Below are 15,809 nucleotides of genomic sequence, written 5' to 3' on the forward strand. Positions count from 1 at the left end.
AGCTGTAGGAGTTCTTTGGTGGAGTTTTTGGGGTCGCTTATGTACACTATCACAGGATCCAACATTCTGCTGTTTACAAGAAGTACACCTCAACCACAAAGACAGACATCTAATCAGAGTAAAGGGTTGGGAAAAGGTTTTTCAAGCAAATGCACCTAAGAAACAAACGTGTGTGGCCACATTAATTTTTAACAAAATTGACTTCAAACTAAAATCAATCAGAAGAGATGGAGACGGACATTTTATACTCATAAAAGGAATAATTCATCAGGATGAAGTCTCAATCCTGAATATCTATGCCCCTAATATAATAGCACCCACTTATGTAAAAGAAATACTTCTAAAACTCAAGGCAGTCATCAAACCACACACACTAATAGTAGGAGACATCAACACACCTCTCTCACCAATGGACAGGTCAATCAGACAGAAACCTAACAAAGAAATAAGAGAATTAATGGAGGTAATGAACCAAATGGACTTAACAGACATCTATAGAACATTCCACCCAAATAGGAAAAAATATACCTTCTTCTCTGCAGCTCATGGAACCTTTTCGAAAATTGACCATATACTTGGTAACAAAGCAAACTCTCACAGATACAAAAATATTAGTAACCACCTGTGTCTTGTCGGATCACCATGGATTAAAGCTAGACTTCAACAACAATGCTACCCCCAGAAAGCCTACAAACTCATGAAAATGTAACAGTCAACTACTGAATCACTCCTGTGTCAAGGAAGAAATAAAGAAAGAAATTAAAGTCTTCCTTGAACTTAATGAAAACAAAGACACAACATACTGAAACCTATGGGACACTATGAAAGCAGTTCTAAGAGGAAAGTTCATAGCACTACGTGCTCACTTAAAGAAAACGGAGAAAGCACTCATTAGAGACTTGACAGCACACCTGAAAGCTCTAGAAAAAAAAGATGCAGACTCATCCAGGAGGAGAAGAAACCTGGAAATAATCAAAGTAAGGGCTGAAATCAACAAAATAGAAACACAGAAAACAATCCAAAGAATCAATGAAAAAAAAAGCTGGTTCTTGGAGAAAATCAACAAGATTGACAAACCCCTATCCAAACTAATCAAATGGCAGAGAGAACATGCAAATTAAAAGATCACAAATGAAAAGGGAGACATAACCACAGACACAGAGGAAATTCAGAGAATCTTTAGATCTTACTACAAAAGCCTGTGTGCCACAAAATTGGAAAATGTAAAAGAAATCCATCATTCTTATCTATGTTAGCCACATTGCTCTCAATACCTTTCAGTTGGGCAGGTTACATCTTGCTTCTTGGTGATCTGGGCTGGAATGAGAGGAATAGGCTTCCTTCTTCCTAGAATTCTGTTCTCATTGCCCTGCCTCTACTTCCTGTCTGGATGACCTGCCTATACTTCAAGCCTGGCCAATCAGCATTTATTTAAAACATGATTGACAGAATACAGACAATTTTCCCACACCACTTCCCCTTCTCTCATTGTTTTTAAACCAAGGAAAATATTCATAGTCCATTTTTGGCAACGTCGGCATAGTATTCTAGGCTACTTCCATCTGGTTGGTTACTGATAATCTTATGGGGACCTAAAGAAATTTTATAGTTTTAATCAGTTCCTGACTGGAGTATCTTCTGAGTCTTGATCATCACAGGCAGTAGTCTTGCACTTGTTCTGGATGTAGAACTCTGTCATCTGGGCCATCTGTTCCTACTGGAGATTTCTCAAGTGCTCTTCCTTGATTAAACTAGATTTTTCTTAACTCAGAATGAATGCACAGTCTCTCATTTTCTCTGGAAACAAAAGCAAAATCTCTTCTCCAAAGTAAGATACCATTTGACTTCAATGTCAGACATTCTGCAGGACACAGAAGAAACCAACTGGTGGACTTTGCCATTACAAGGCAGAAAAGATCTCCAAATTTCCTGCTTAATGAAAAAGTCTGCTGGAAACTATGGTCCCGTAGGATGAAGATGGATACTCCAATGTTACAAAAGAACTTTGGGTGACTGTCCAGGCAGTGAGATGTCTCTGTTACCTCTAGATCTTTGGAAGTTGCTTAAATGTACTTCTTGTTTACATAGGTAATATTATATCCTTCTGGGGTCTTTCATAGAGTTGAAGAGAAATAGTTATAATTAATGTTTATCTTTTGATAAAAAATAAATATAAAACTTTAAACTCACAAAGAAATATTGTAACTATAATTCATGCTTGATAACTGTTTTGTATATATAATTTCATTATGTTAAAATTAAAACATTTCTTTTAGTCAGAAAAGAGGAGATGATGAGGGATTCCCCTCGGTGTGCTATAAATATGTTTTATTACCATTGGCTAATAAAGAAACTTCTTCATTCCGTGACAGGGCAGAATATAGCCAGGCTAGGAGAGATATATAGAGATAGTTGGCAGAGTCAGAGTCGCCATGTAGCTGCCAATATAGAAATACACTAGCCAGAACCTTATCTGGTAAGCCACAGCATTGTGGTAATGCACAGATGAATAGAAATGGGTTAATTCATGATATAAGAGATAGGGAGAAATATGCCTTAATTATTGACCAAACACTGTTGTAATTGATAGAGTTTATGTGTGATTATTCAGATCCGACTGTCTGGGACACAAAAGAGCACTCTGTGTATAGGAGGGCAACTGATTTTTTGGAGTTGATCTTGTATCCTACCACATTACTAAAGGTGTGTATCAGTTGTAGGAGTTCTTTGGTAGAGTTTTGGGGGTCACTTATGTACACTATCATATCATCTGCAGATAACAAAAGTTTGACTTCTTCCTTTCCAAATCGAATCCCCTTGATCTCCTTATGATGTCTTATTGCTATTACTAGGACTTCAAGCACTATATTGAAGAGGTATGGAGAGAGTGGACAGCCTTGTCTTGTTCCTGAATTTAGTGGGATGGCTTTGAGTTTCTCTCCATTTAATTTAATGTTAGCTGTCAGCTTGCTGTATATTGCTTTTATTATATTTAGGAATAAACCTTGTATCCCTAATCTCTCCAAGACCTTTATCATAAAGGGTTGTTGAATTTTGCCAAATGCTTTTTCAGCATCTAATGAAATGATCATATGGGTTTTTTTATTTTAGTTTATTTATATGATGGATTACATTGATAGATTTTCATATGTTGAAACAGTCCTGCCTCTCTGGGATGAAACCTACTTGATCATAATGTATAATTCTTTGGACGTGTTTGGGGATTTGGTTTGCCAGTATTTTATTGAGAATTTTTGAATCAATGTTCATGAGTGAGATTGGTCTGTAATTCTCTTTCTTGGTTAAGTCTTTGTGTGGTTTTGGTATCAGGGTGACTGTAGCTTCATAAAAGAAGTTTGGCAATGACTTTTCTGTCTCTATTTTGTGAAACACATTAAGGAGTATAGGTTTTAGCTCTTCTTGGAAGTTCTGGTAGAATTCTGCATTGAAACCATCTGGTCCAGGGCTTTTTTTGGTAGGGAGGTTTCTTATGACAACTATAATTCCTTGCTACTTACAGGTCTATTTAAACTGTTCACCTGGTCTTGATTTAATTTTGATATATACACCATAGAACCTTCATCTAGCAATGATTGGAGATAGAGACAGAGACCCACACTGGAGCACTGGACTGAGCTCCCAAGGTCCAAATGAGGAGCAGAAGGAAGGAGAACACGAGCAAGGAAGTCAGGAACGTGAGGGGTGCGTCCACCCACTGAGACAGTGGGACTGATCTAATGGGAGCTCACCAAGGTCAGCTGGACTGGAACTGATGGAGCATGTGATCAAACGGGACTCTCTGAGTGTGGCTGACAAGGAAGGCTGAATGAGAAGCCAAGAACAATGGCACTAGGTGTTGATTCTACTGCATGGACTGGCTTTATGGGAGCCTAGTCAGTTTGGATGCTTACCTTCCTAGACCTGGATAGAGGGGGGGGGGACCTTGGACTTCCCACAGAGCAGGGAACGCTGACTGCTCTTTTGACTGGAGATAGTGGGAGGGGAATGGGGAGAGGGGGATTGAAATGGGAGGGGAGGAGGAGGTGGAAATTTTTAATAAATAAATTTAAAAAACTAAAAAAGAGCACTCCTTGACTCCAAATGTGTGCATGCACTTTTGAAAACTCTTGCATATTTCAACAACATTGCATCAGATCAGCAAATATTGCAATATGCACATTTGCTTATTTTAGGAGCAGATTCTCACACTATCTCTCAACAATATCAGGTTCCAGAAATCTGTAAATATATTTTTATAGGATGAGAATGTCTCTGTGAACCCATATGGATTAAGAAGACAAAGACACTTGTACATTGTCACACATGATAGTCATCAGTAAACCACCAAGCTAGACTATGAAGTGGAGTCTTATAGGTACCACTTAGACCTGGCAAAAGATGAAATACCAACTTAAGTTCATACAGCATATTGAATTGGAAGGAGAACAGTTCTTTCATAATGACGTGTTGCCCTGAGGGTGATGCCCTATGAACTGAAACACCCAATGGCATGATACCAATTATAAATAGTGATAGAAAAGAAGCCATGCAACTGACTGATTAAAGTTGCTTATCTCCTGCAATGTTAGGCACAAATGAAGTTAGAACAAAACATGCATGAAATATCTTAGTGTTCTCTAGCATAAATTTTTGTGTTAGTATGTGTAGTTACATTTCAGACATTTAAACAGGCATATTGACAAAATTCTGTGTAGTATTCTTGGATTCTGTCATACCTGGAAGCATCCTCCAAATTCATCCTTCATTGTGAAGACATTCAGATCCTGTAAAGCTTTACTAATACATTCTCTGTCCAAAAATAAGAGGATCCTGATCTCAGAGAGGTAGACAGAGAGAGACAAAAACTTACTAAAGATACATACCCTCTACCCTTGGGGATCCTTATCAATGAATCTTTTCTCTCCTTTCATTCTCTTAAATACATGCAAATACTTTATGCTATATATATTGGGTTATAGTTACAATTATGTGCAAGTATTTTTCTTGACTTGTTAACTGGTCTGTGAGTACCACAAGTTTGCCTTCTCTTTATTTTGACTCCTGTATCTGAGTGTGTCAGGAATTCATACATGGACACATGGGAGACTACATCCGAGATCAAAATTAACTGAGACTCTCCACCGAAGCTATAGCCAGATGAAAGCTGCAAAGATGTAGTTCTGTCGGAAACTACTAGTGCTGGATTCACCCAAGAGGAGCCTGGCATTAAGAGGGACATGGAATAAAATAAAGGCATAATTTAAAACCAGTCTCTGAAATATCCTGTCAACATCTCTGAGAAATCAGAGAGATTTTTCCCTGCAGCTGAGCTCTGTGAGCACTGAAGTTACAGGAATGTGTTGCTGTCAAAGGGAGACTTTTAGTGCAACTTTAGGGTAAGCCTTGACAAACCAACCTGCAGGACATCGCAGAACCAGAAGGGGGCACAATGGTGCCATGAATACCTAGTAGAAACATGATGTTGGTGTGTGGAGGTGACTCTGTATCTTCTGTGGTTTCCAACTTAAAATCAAATAGCTGACCTGCACCTGCTGTAATTATTTCCATGCTCACACACAGTAAAGATTGTTTATTAAATTTCTTACATGTTTAATTATTTTTATTTATTTTATTCAGTTTTTATTTGCTGTTTGTATATTTTAAAATAAATTTTCAAACAATATATTCTAATTACTGAGTCCCATCTTCTAACTTCTCCTAAATCCTTCCAACATCCCCACCATCCAGCTCTTTTTCTCTGTAGGAAGCAAGCACATAAGCAAAACCAAACAAAGGAAAACAAAAAAAGATTTTAAAAGTAGGATTAAAAAAATACAAAAATCACAGAAACATACACATACACACACACACACACACACATACAGAGAGAGAGAGAGAGAGAGAGAGAGAGAGAGAGAGAGAGAGAGAGAGAGAGAGAGAGAGAGAGAGAGAGAGAGAGAAAGCAGAACCAAACCAAACAAAATCAAAATTTCTTAAAAATTTGTACACTGGAACCATAATTTTAAGCAAAAACATAATACCTGAAAAGAAATGCACCAAAAATTGATATGACAGAAAATATATACAAACATACAATTGAGGAAATTTTGTTTTGGGCATCTATTACTGGGCATGGATTTATCCTTAGGTTTGGTTAATTTACCCAAATGAGACTCAATTACAGAAAGCTAATTCTTCTGCAAGCATCAGTTGTTGAAACTGTGTCTGTGTCTTTGTCATCACTGGAAAATGATTTGGAATGAATCATTGAAAGCATTGTATCTGCTATCTCAATCTCTGAAGGTTCATGTGTGTACCAGTACTCTTATGTCTAGAAGATGCTTTCCTTAAGACATCCATCTGCTCTAGCTCCTATAATCGATTGAGTTTTTAATTGTCCCTAGAAATAAAGTCTAACTATTGAGTTATTGTGGTCAGCTAAGTACAGTGATGTTACCTCATACTGATTTTAGACCTGTCAGGCCTACCTGACCATTATAACTCATAGAGAGTTATTCTAACTTGGCACTGAGATATTCAATAGATAACTCGTGTCGTTGGAAAACAGCACTGTTCACCCAGGCAGGTACCTCTGTTCTAAGGCTCACAGGTTAAAAAAATTTAAAGCGCATCCTAGTGCTTTCTACTCAGCTTTCTGCAATAACCCAGATAAACATAGATCATGGTGAGAACAGACTACCGAAACAACACTAATAACTAAACTATAAGTCTTGTGTACATAACATGATTTGCCTGCAGATTTCTTAAATTTGTTATTTTTGATGTAAATGATTTATCATCATGTTATGATCTGAATACAAAAAATATTGTCAACCAAAGAAAACTGCAAATTTAGAACAAGTGAACTGTTAACTGTTCATTATTTCACTATTAAGTAAAATTAACAAGGGTAATTTATGTTTTTTTCTCCCACAGTGCACTTAACTTTACTATATAAGCAATCTCACTTTGTTTTCTCATGTAACATACACTTCATATCACAAATATCTTTATTTTTTACTTTTTTTTCTGCAAGATCCTATATTTACACATAGCTTTATTATCATCCCTAATTTTCGATGCCTTGAACCTGTTCCTGATTTTTCAAAGTCCAAACACCACTTCATGCTTGAGAGTTTCTTTTCCAGGGTACCCCCTCTGGTTTTATTTTCTCCCTGTTTTTTCTTACCTTCTGCCTTAATTCCTCAGGCTCTAAGGACCCATTTCTAGTGACTTGGCTTCTACAAATTAAAACCTATAAAGCAAGTATTCAAATCATGGAATCACATGTAAGCAAAAGCATGAAGTGTTTGTCTTCATGGACCTGGATGACCTCACTCAGCATATTTTTCCAGTTTTATTCTCTCACTTTCAGAGTTCATGCTTGTTTTACCACTGAGTAATATCCCATTGTCTATGTGTCCTACCCATTTTTTATCTATCTGTCCTTTGTTGGAAATCTAGGTTGATTCCAATTCCCAGTTGCTGTGAAAGAGTAATAATAAACACTGATGTGCAAGTGTTTCTATAGTAATATGTAGAGTCACTTGAGTATATACTTGGAGGGCACAACATAGTTTCATTTAATGTTTTTGATGAAATTTTCAAAGTCAGGACATTAGCGTACACTGTCACCAACAGTGGAGGATCACCTTTTTCCACATCCAAGCATTCATTTGTTATCATTTATTTTCTTGTTCATCATCATTCTGAGATAAAAATAGAACATTAAAGTTGCCATTAATATGCACTTCATTGTGAACTAAGGACTTTATTTTTGTACAATAAAGAAACAAACCAGAAACTGAAAAGGAAACTTTTCTTTAGCCTACCTTTACTAGTGTAGGAAGGTGTTATGAAGTCCGCATGGGGAGAAATAACATCAATGGCCTCATAAAGTACCATATCTTGCAGTCTTCAATAACAGCCTTCATGTGAGATACATCTACTATTGCTTGACAGTTATGTGATGATCATCTGATTTCTACTTATATTCATTGATTGATTCTTTGTAAATATTCATCCCAGGTAAACATGTTCAAAACCCTTAGCTTGGGGTAACATAGGCCCTAGTAGACCATACCTTAGTTACATTGCTAATAGTCATGTTGTCAAATTGCACCATAAATATTTATGTTTACACCCAATAGATTAGTAATGCTCTCAGCCATGATCACAAGAACTTCTGTATGCAGTGGGTAATAATTAATGTAGACATTCACACCTGGTCAATGTGCTAAGAACAGAAGACTGAGTGCTCATCCTCAGATGAGCCATCTGTGTCCACTTTGTTCCCAAAACCCAGGAACCTTCACAAAAAATATGTGATCAAATTTAAGAACCAGAATATGGAGTGGGTAGCCATGAAATGCTGTCTTCAGGACCTGACATAGCTATACATATGAACTCTTAGCAGCTGTACTTACCAGCTCAAGACCTCAGAGCCAGTCAACATTACAGCATGAGGACCTATGAAGTAGCTGAGTGAGTAAAGACATCTACTTTTAAGTTTAGCAGTATTTTTTAATTGCTTGTATCTCTTTTGTAGGACTGAGAATTGACTTTCATAAGTTGTCCTCCAAGGTTCTTTTTTTTTTTTTTTTTTTTTTTTGGTTTTTCGAGACAGGGTTTCCCTGTAGTTTCTAGAGCCTGTCCTGGAGCTAGCTCTTGTAGACCAGGCTGGCCTCGAACTCAGAGATCCGCCTGCCTCTGCCTCCCGAGTGCTGGGATTAAAGGCGTGCGCCACCACCGCCCGGCCTCCTCCAAGGTTCTTATGTGCATCTTGGTATATTTGTGCCTTGTTTTCATCATTGGACACATTTAACATTTTTTTAAAAAAATATTAAGAAATGGTCATTTCAGGCTCTATGTACCCCATTACCAGGAGTCTTTGCTAGGATTAACTTCATAGATTACATATATTTTCCATTGTACCATTTTTTTTTCTGAGCTGACTGTCTTCTGTAACCATTCAAGGTCTAAATTCCAGCCACAAAACATCGACCTACAGTTACTTTTCTGCCTGGAGAGTGTTCTGTGACTGGAATCTAGCAGAATCATCATCATTGAGACCAGGGAGACTACATCCAGAAACTGATGGGAGCATATGCAGTATCTTCAAGCCAGATATTAGGTGTCGTTCATGGAGTCCTGCTGAGGAAAGGGAGGAAGATTCATAAAAACCAGAGGCTCTCCAGACATGGTGAGATCATAGTTCACAGATTCAACTAACAAGCACTTGTGGCGATTAGGAGAAATCAAGGATCCTGTATGGGGCTGACTTAGGTCCTCTGCATACCTGTAATGACTGAATAGCTTGGCATACTTTTGGGATTACTAACACTGGGAACAGGGCCTGTCTGATTCTTTGACCTAATTACAGGACCCTTTTCTTCCAACTGGGTTCCCTCATCTAGGCTTGATCATATTGTATGTGTCTGATCTTATTGTAGCATTCATATTGTATGTCTCTTCTAGGAATGCTTGCATTTTTTTTCCTATGGGCAGGCAGAATGTGTTGCATCTGGGGGAGAGCAGAAATATGGGTGAAAGAGTGGGGTGAATGAAAACTTTGGTTGAGATATACTTTATGAGAGAGGAATCGAAAATTTAATAAATATTATAATATACTGGGGAGGGATTCTTCATGGGCCAACACAAAGCTTTAGGTTTATTGATATTGGATGACTGATAATAAAAGTATAATCACTTTTGATAAGGTTTCTAGAGACTCCTTCAGCACTAGGGATTGAAACATCTAAGTGTTTATAGAGAGCACATTGTTATTATTAAACAAAAGAGAGACTTGTTAGAAGGTCACAAGAATGTAAGAGGAACATAGTTGGGGAAAGACATGATCACACTACATTACATACATGATTGAAAATGTCAAAGAATGAGAAAATTATTTTGAAAATAATTTACATACTTTTAGAATTTTCATACCTGTATATTTTAGACTGTGCATATTTCCCCCTGTAATGTGTACCCTTTCTTTTCTTGACACTGCTATTTTTGCTTTATTCTGTTAGACAGTTTCATTTTTAAGTTGTTAGATATTTGCACAAATAGTTCTGTATACTTATTCAATATATAAAATTGCTTAGAGTTTCATATAGTATAGGTGATTCAGAGATAATCATACTTAATATAGTTATCTCCAGTTACATAGATTTTCCTAAAGGTGATATAACCTTATTTTTTCAGATGACCTATTCCCTTTTTATCACATATCCAGCCGTGTTTTCTTGCTGCAATCATCTGCTGAAAGACATGATGTTTATTTCCATAAGTTATGGTAGATAGTGCTGCATTAAAACATCAATGCCTGAATATTTCTGAAGTATGTTCCTTTAGGTCATTTCATTGAGATTTTGTATTCAGCCTTCTGCTATGGCAAATACTAAATGTATAGATATCTGAAAGTAGGCTGTTATGTCTCAAAATGTAGCAAACTTTGAAATTTTCATTTACCACCACCATCATCATAACCACCTTCTGTAAATCAATATGATAAACTTGTCACAAAGTGGAGCAACTGACTCAGGTCAGAAATCTATTATATCCTGAAGTTACACCCACAAAATCTGCAGAGCTGAGGGAATGTGTGAGACGCATTTCCTCAGACAGGATTAGGACTTAAATATCACCCTCCAGTTGCTTGCCTCAAGTGTCCCCCACCTCTTTTTCAAACTGGACTACATCCTTATTTAAGAAGTTCCCTGTTCTTGAATATGCAAATTACCTAGTCTACTTTTGTAAATACAGGGATGACCAACCCCAGAACAACATACGATCAGTGTCTTCTCTATAGTCACTAAGCACACAAGGTCCTCACCATGGGATGGAACTGTATAATTCTCTTCCTTTTGTCAGTAATTACAAGTAAGAGGTTTCCAATTCCAAACCTGAGGAGAAGACAGGGACTGAGGTGACAGTTTCTCTGACAATCTACTCTCTCTTTTCTTCACAGGTGTCCTCTCCTAGGTACAGCTACATCAGTCTGGGCCTGAACTGCAGAAACCGGGGGCCTCAATGAAGTTGTCCTGCAAGGCTTCAGGCTACACCTTCACTAGCTACTTTATTAGCTGGGTGAAACAGAGGCCTGGACAGGGCCTGGAGTGGATTGGAGTTATTGATCCTAGTAATGGTGGTACTGGCTACAATCAGAAGTTCCAGGGCAAGGCCACACTGACTGCAGACAAATCCTCCAGCACAGCCTACATGGAGCTCAGCAGCCTGACAGCTGAAGATTCTGTACTCTATTACTGTGCAAGACACAGTGTTGCAACCACATCCTGAGTGTGTCAGAAACCCCAGAGGAGAAGGAAGCTCTCTTCAGACTGAGATGACAGAGAAGATTAGCATTAAGACAATCACAGTAACAATCATTCAGAATGTTGCTCTGTCTGTTACTTTTTGTAACAACTTTTCATAATTACACATTTGAATGAAACAATGCTGATTTAGGATGACTAGTGACTAGTGTACAACATACCTTGAAAATAGCTTCATCAATGACCACAGCCATTGACATGTTTCTTCATTAAGAATATGATGTAAAGTAAAAAATGTGATATGAAGTGTGATAAAATATCCATCTCTGAATTCTAAGAGATTGGAATATTTTGGGGTGCCGATTTTAATAAACTAAAATATGAACTTGAACAGTAATTCCAAATAATAACATATGAGAAAAAACTCCTTTAGAGTCTTAAATGTTACATGAATTCTGTTTTATAGTTAATTCTGGCTGTGTGGTCCAACAGAAGTTCCAGTCTCTTAAAATATAAAATATGTAACAGTATGCACTGCCACATAAGTATAATTCCTCTAAGATGGTCAAGAGCATGATTAAATTACTTTTCACAAAATCATTAAATCAATGTCTATACATGTTAATTGAGGTAGGTTCTGAGATCATACATTATTCCCTGGTCCCATATTTACTTCCTTTCCAGTCCCAGAAAGCTGTCACATAGTCTCAAACCTTTGTAGAACATAGAACTATGCTGACATCAATCAGCTGTGCTCTTTATCAATTCATTTCATCATCAGTGTTCACTGATAGAGCTATATATAACAACAGCAAATAAAAGACTGGCTTTCATGGAGATCTACAAATCAACTGAGACTCAGCTCACCATTAATTCTTGAAATATCTATTTAATATCAGCTTAGACAATGAAGAAAAAAGAGATAGTCATAATTTGTTCACAGAGTAAATCTGTCTGATGTGGGATTCCCCTCTGTATGCTGTGAATATCAGTGCTTAATAAAGGAACTGCTTTGAGCCTATAGCAAGCTCTAGGGGAACAGAGCTAGGTGGGGAAAACTATGCAGAATGCTGGGAGAAAGGAAATGGAGTCAGAGAGAAGCAATGGAGCTGCTGCCAGAGACAGATGTGCAGAAGCTCTGATGATAGGCCCCAACCACGTGGTGATGCACTGATTAATGGAGATGGATTAAATTAAGTTGTATGAGTTAGCAAATAAAAGTGTAGAGCTAGTGGGCCAAGAAGTGATTTAATTAATACAGTTTCTGCATGGTTATTTTGGGGCTAAGTGGCCAGGAACCAACAATCTGCTCTCTCCTCCTACACCCGTAAGAGAATTTTTGGTGAAGGGAGGAATCTATGTCTATAGGTAAAGCAGAAATATTCCAAGTATCCTAAAAATGTGACTGAACTGGACCCTAGTCATATTCTGTGTCATTATATACAAATCTATTTAAAGGTAGAATGACACTGAACACTAAGATTAAGATTAATATTGTTCAAATGATTTCCATAGAAGAACAGCTTCCTCCAAAGCAATGATATGATACTGGAGGCCCTATCTTCTAGATTTTTAGCAGTTTTTGGATAACATATATTGAGAGCCAATTAACATGCTCTGTAGTATAAACCTGTTGTACTAAGGCAGTTGTATATACAACAGTTCTTACAATAGTAGTGAGTATAGTAATGCCCAAATCAAAGCAGCTAGCTGTAAGTGGTTTACACCTACTTAGAACCTTAGTAATTTCTTTTATAGCATATATTAAGTAGGCACTTAAGTCATATGTCCCAGGTTAGGAAATTAATTTTCCAGAATTTTTGTTGTTAATAAATGAATGACAAGGTACAATGTAATCATCTCCCTACTTCATGCTGAAATTAGGGCATTGTAGTTAGGGACCCAAAATGCTGCAATGTTGACCAAGTCCAGAAAGAGCAGGTTGGTTCTCTCATTGTTTATGTTCTGTAGGATCATCTGAGACTAGGGATGTGTAGTCTGTGAGACTGGACCAGGATGTAGATTCTAAGGAAACAGCTAGAGTTGCTACTGGATTTGCTGGAGGTGTCTGTAACTGATCTGAAACCTGTTGAAACAGATTAGGGTCAGAAGTGAAGTTTAGTGGTTTAGAAAAATAATTATGGTGGGTTTATGGTCCTGGTAGATGAGAAAGAAGAATTTAAATAATCAGAGAAAGAAAGACAGAGAGAGAGAGAGAGAGAGAGAGAGAGAGAGAGAGAGAGAGAGAGAGAGAAAGAGAGAGAGAGAAAGAGAGAGAGAGAGAGAGAGAGAGAGAGAGAGAGAAAAGAAAGTGTCCCTTTCAGTACATAGGCTGGTGGTACATTTTGCATATATATCTCGATCTGTGGGTGTTGGTGAATTCAAGTTGATCTTTTGAATCCCACAAGAACCTTCATAAGGAGACAAAATTTCCATAGCATTTTTATTTTTTGTTATTATTATACTAATGGTGATATTTTCTCAGAGACAGAATAGTAGTTTATTGGGATTTTATTAATTACTGCCAAAATAAGAGCCTTTGGAATCTCAATGTAACAGCAGAATAGCAAGAGATAGAAATATGAAACAGGCTTCATTTTTATATATCTCAGATAATTTTTGTATCATTATTTAAGCTTCTCATCCTCAAACTTTATTAACTTGCTTTTATATATCTCAATAACTTGCCTTTCACAAATCCTAATTTATTTTCTTTCCTCCCAAAACAATTTTTTTATCCAAGCCTTCATATATTCACATACCTTAAACTTACACATCTTAGATCTCATAAAAACTTCACCCAAATTTAAACCTTCATGGCTTACTTAAACTTTCATATTTTTGAGCTTGATTCTTGTGGATGAACTGTCATTTCTCTTTTACAAGAGGTTCCTTCTCTTCAAACCAAACCTTTATTAATTTTGATTGTATCCACAATTTTTCTTCTTCTGTGGAAACAAAAGCGAAACCCATTCCCCAAGGCAACACATCCCCTGGCTTCCATTGCAAGGTCAGCACATGCTTGAAATAAACAGCTTGATTTAATTCAGCAGACTTTTCCATTATCCAATGACTTTCTGCTGCCATTGTCTTTTTCTCATTAGCATTAAGAAAATTTAAGGTTAATAAAGCATTATGTAATCTATTTCTGGGGACATTTTCTACCCATTCTGTTTGTTTGACATATCCTTTATAGTTTGATTTGATCTTTCCATAACTACTGAACCTGTAGGATTGTGTGGTATACCTATAAGATGCTTAATATTATAATAAGCAAAAAACCATTTCATTTTCCTAGAGACATAAGCTGAACCATTATCCATCTTTATTTGTACAGATAATTCCCTGATGGCCATTGCTTGACCCATATTGGCTTCTCAACCATTTTAAAGGCAGGGCTGTTGGTACATCTGAAGGGTTATCAATTGCTTTGTGTTCTTGTACAGCCCAAATGGCCAGTCATTGTCTGTAATATCTTCTAATATTTTTCTCAGAAATATAAGCTTTAGGGGATGCAGGAATGTTAAACTGGGTATTCCATTGTGGTAATAGATCACGATCCCATAAATTCACTGCACTATTGGCTATATATGGCCTTAGTTTTTCTATTTGCCCTTCTGGCCCTATGCATTCAATCCATCATGTGCTTTGTCTTACCCGAGATAGGGTTCCATTTCCCATGAACTGAACATCTATTTCCTGGAGAGGCCAACTCGGATTCCAAGATTCTGGAGTAATGATACTTACATCCGCACCTGTGTTCAACAAGCCTTCAATAAAAATGCCATTTATACACACTCTTAGCTTTGGTCTTTGTTCATTTATACAAGTCTGCTAGAATATATCTTTCCTCTGCCCCACCAGATTACTTGACTCATTCTCCACATTTATCTCATCATCTAGACCATTATTTCATTTGACAGCAGGCATGGGACCTTCTAATTTTCCTAATGGACACATTCTCCACAGTAACTGAGAATTACTGGACCACATTTGTCTTGAGGGCCTGCGAGAGGCCCCCTATGGCATTTCCCGATGGTATTGGGTTGCCTTGTCTATCTCTTGTTGACCTACATTTATTGGTACAATATCGGCCTTTGCCACAACTCCTACATAAACCTGAAGGCTGAGTCCTCCTGTTCCTGTTATTCCCAGAAGAGGCATTATTACTGGAAATCTTTTGTCTACAATTCCTTCTCATATGTCCCATTATACCACAATTAGAACATTTGGTATTTTGATGTCTTCTATTACCATTGGAAATTGCTCCTCCTACCCATGTTTCAGTACAATAATCAAATATCTCAAATTAATTGTATGCAAGACCCATTTATCCAAGGGTGATGATCTGATCTTTAAAGACCCCAGGATCCTTTTGCACTCTATGTTGGCATTCTCATAAGCTAAAGATTCAACTATTATACATCTAGCTTCTGGGTCAGTTATCCCTATTTGTACAGCCCTAGTTAGTCTTTGCAAAAAAACCACTAAAGGGTTCTTTCTGACCCTGTTTAACCCTAAGATATGATTCCA

General features: G+C 37.2%; 1 pseudogene; it reads left to right on the forward strand.

The window, feature by feature from the left end:
- Positions 1 to 10,838: 10,838 nt before the first annotated feature.
- On the forward strand, positions 10,839 to 11,301 carry LOC121677050 (annotated as a pseudogene).
- Positions 11,302 to 15,809: the final 4,508 nt, after the last annotated feature.

Source organism: Arvicola amphibius, unplaced genomic scaffold, assembly GCF_903992535.2.
Source record: "Arvicola amphibius unplaced genomic scaffold, mArvAmp1.2, whole genome shotgun sequence".
NCBI classification, from domain to species: domain Eukaryota; kingdom Metazoa; phylum Chordata; class Mammalia; order Rodentia; family Cricetidae; genus Arvicola; species Arvicola amphibius.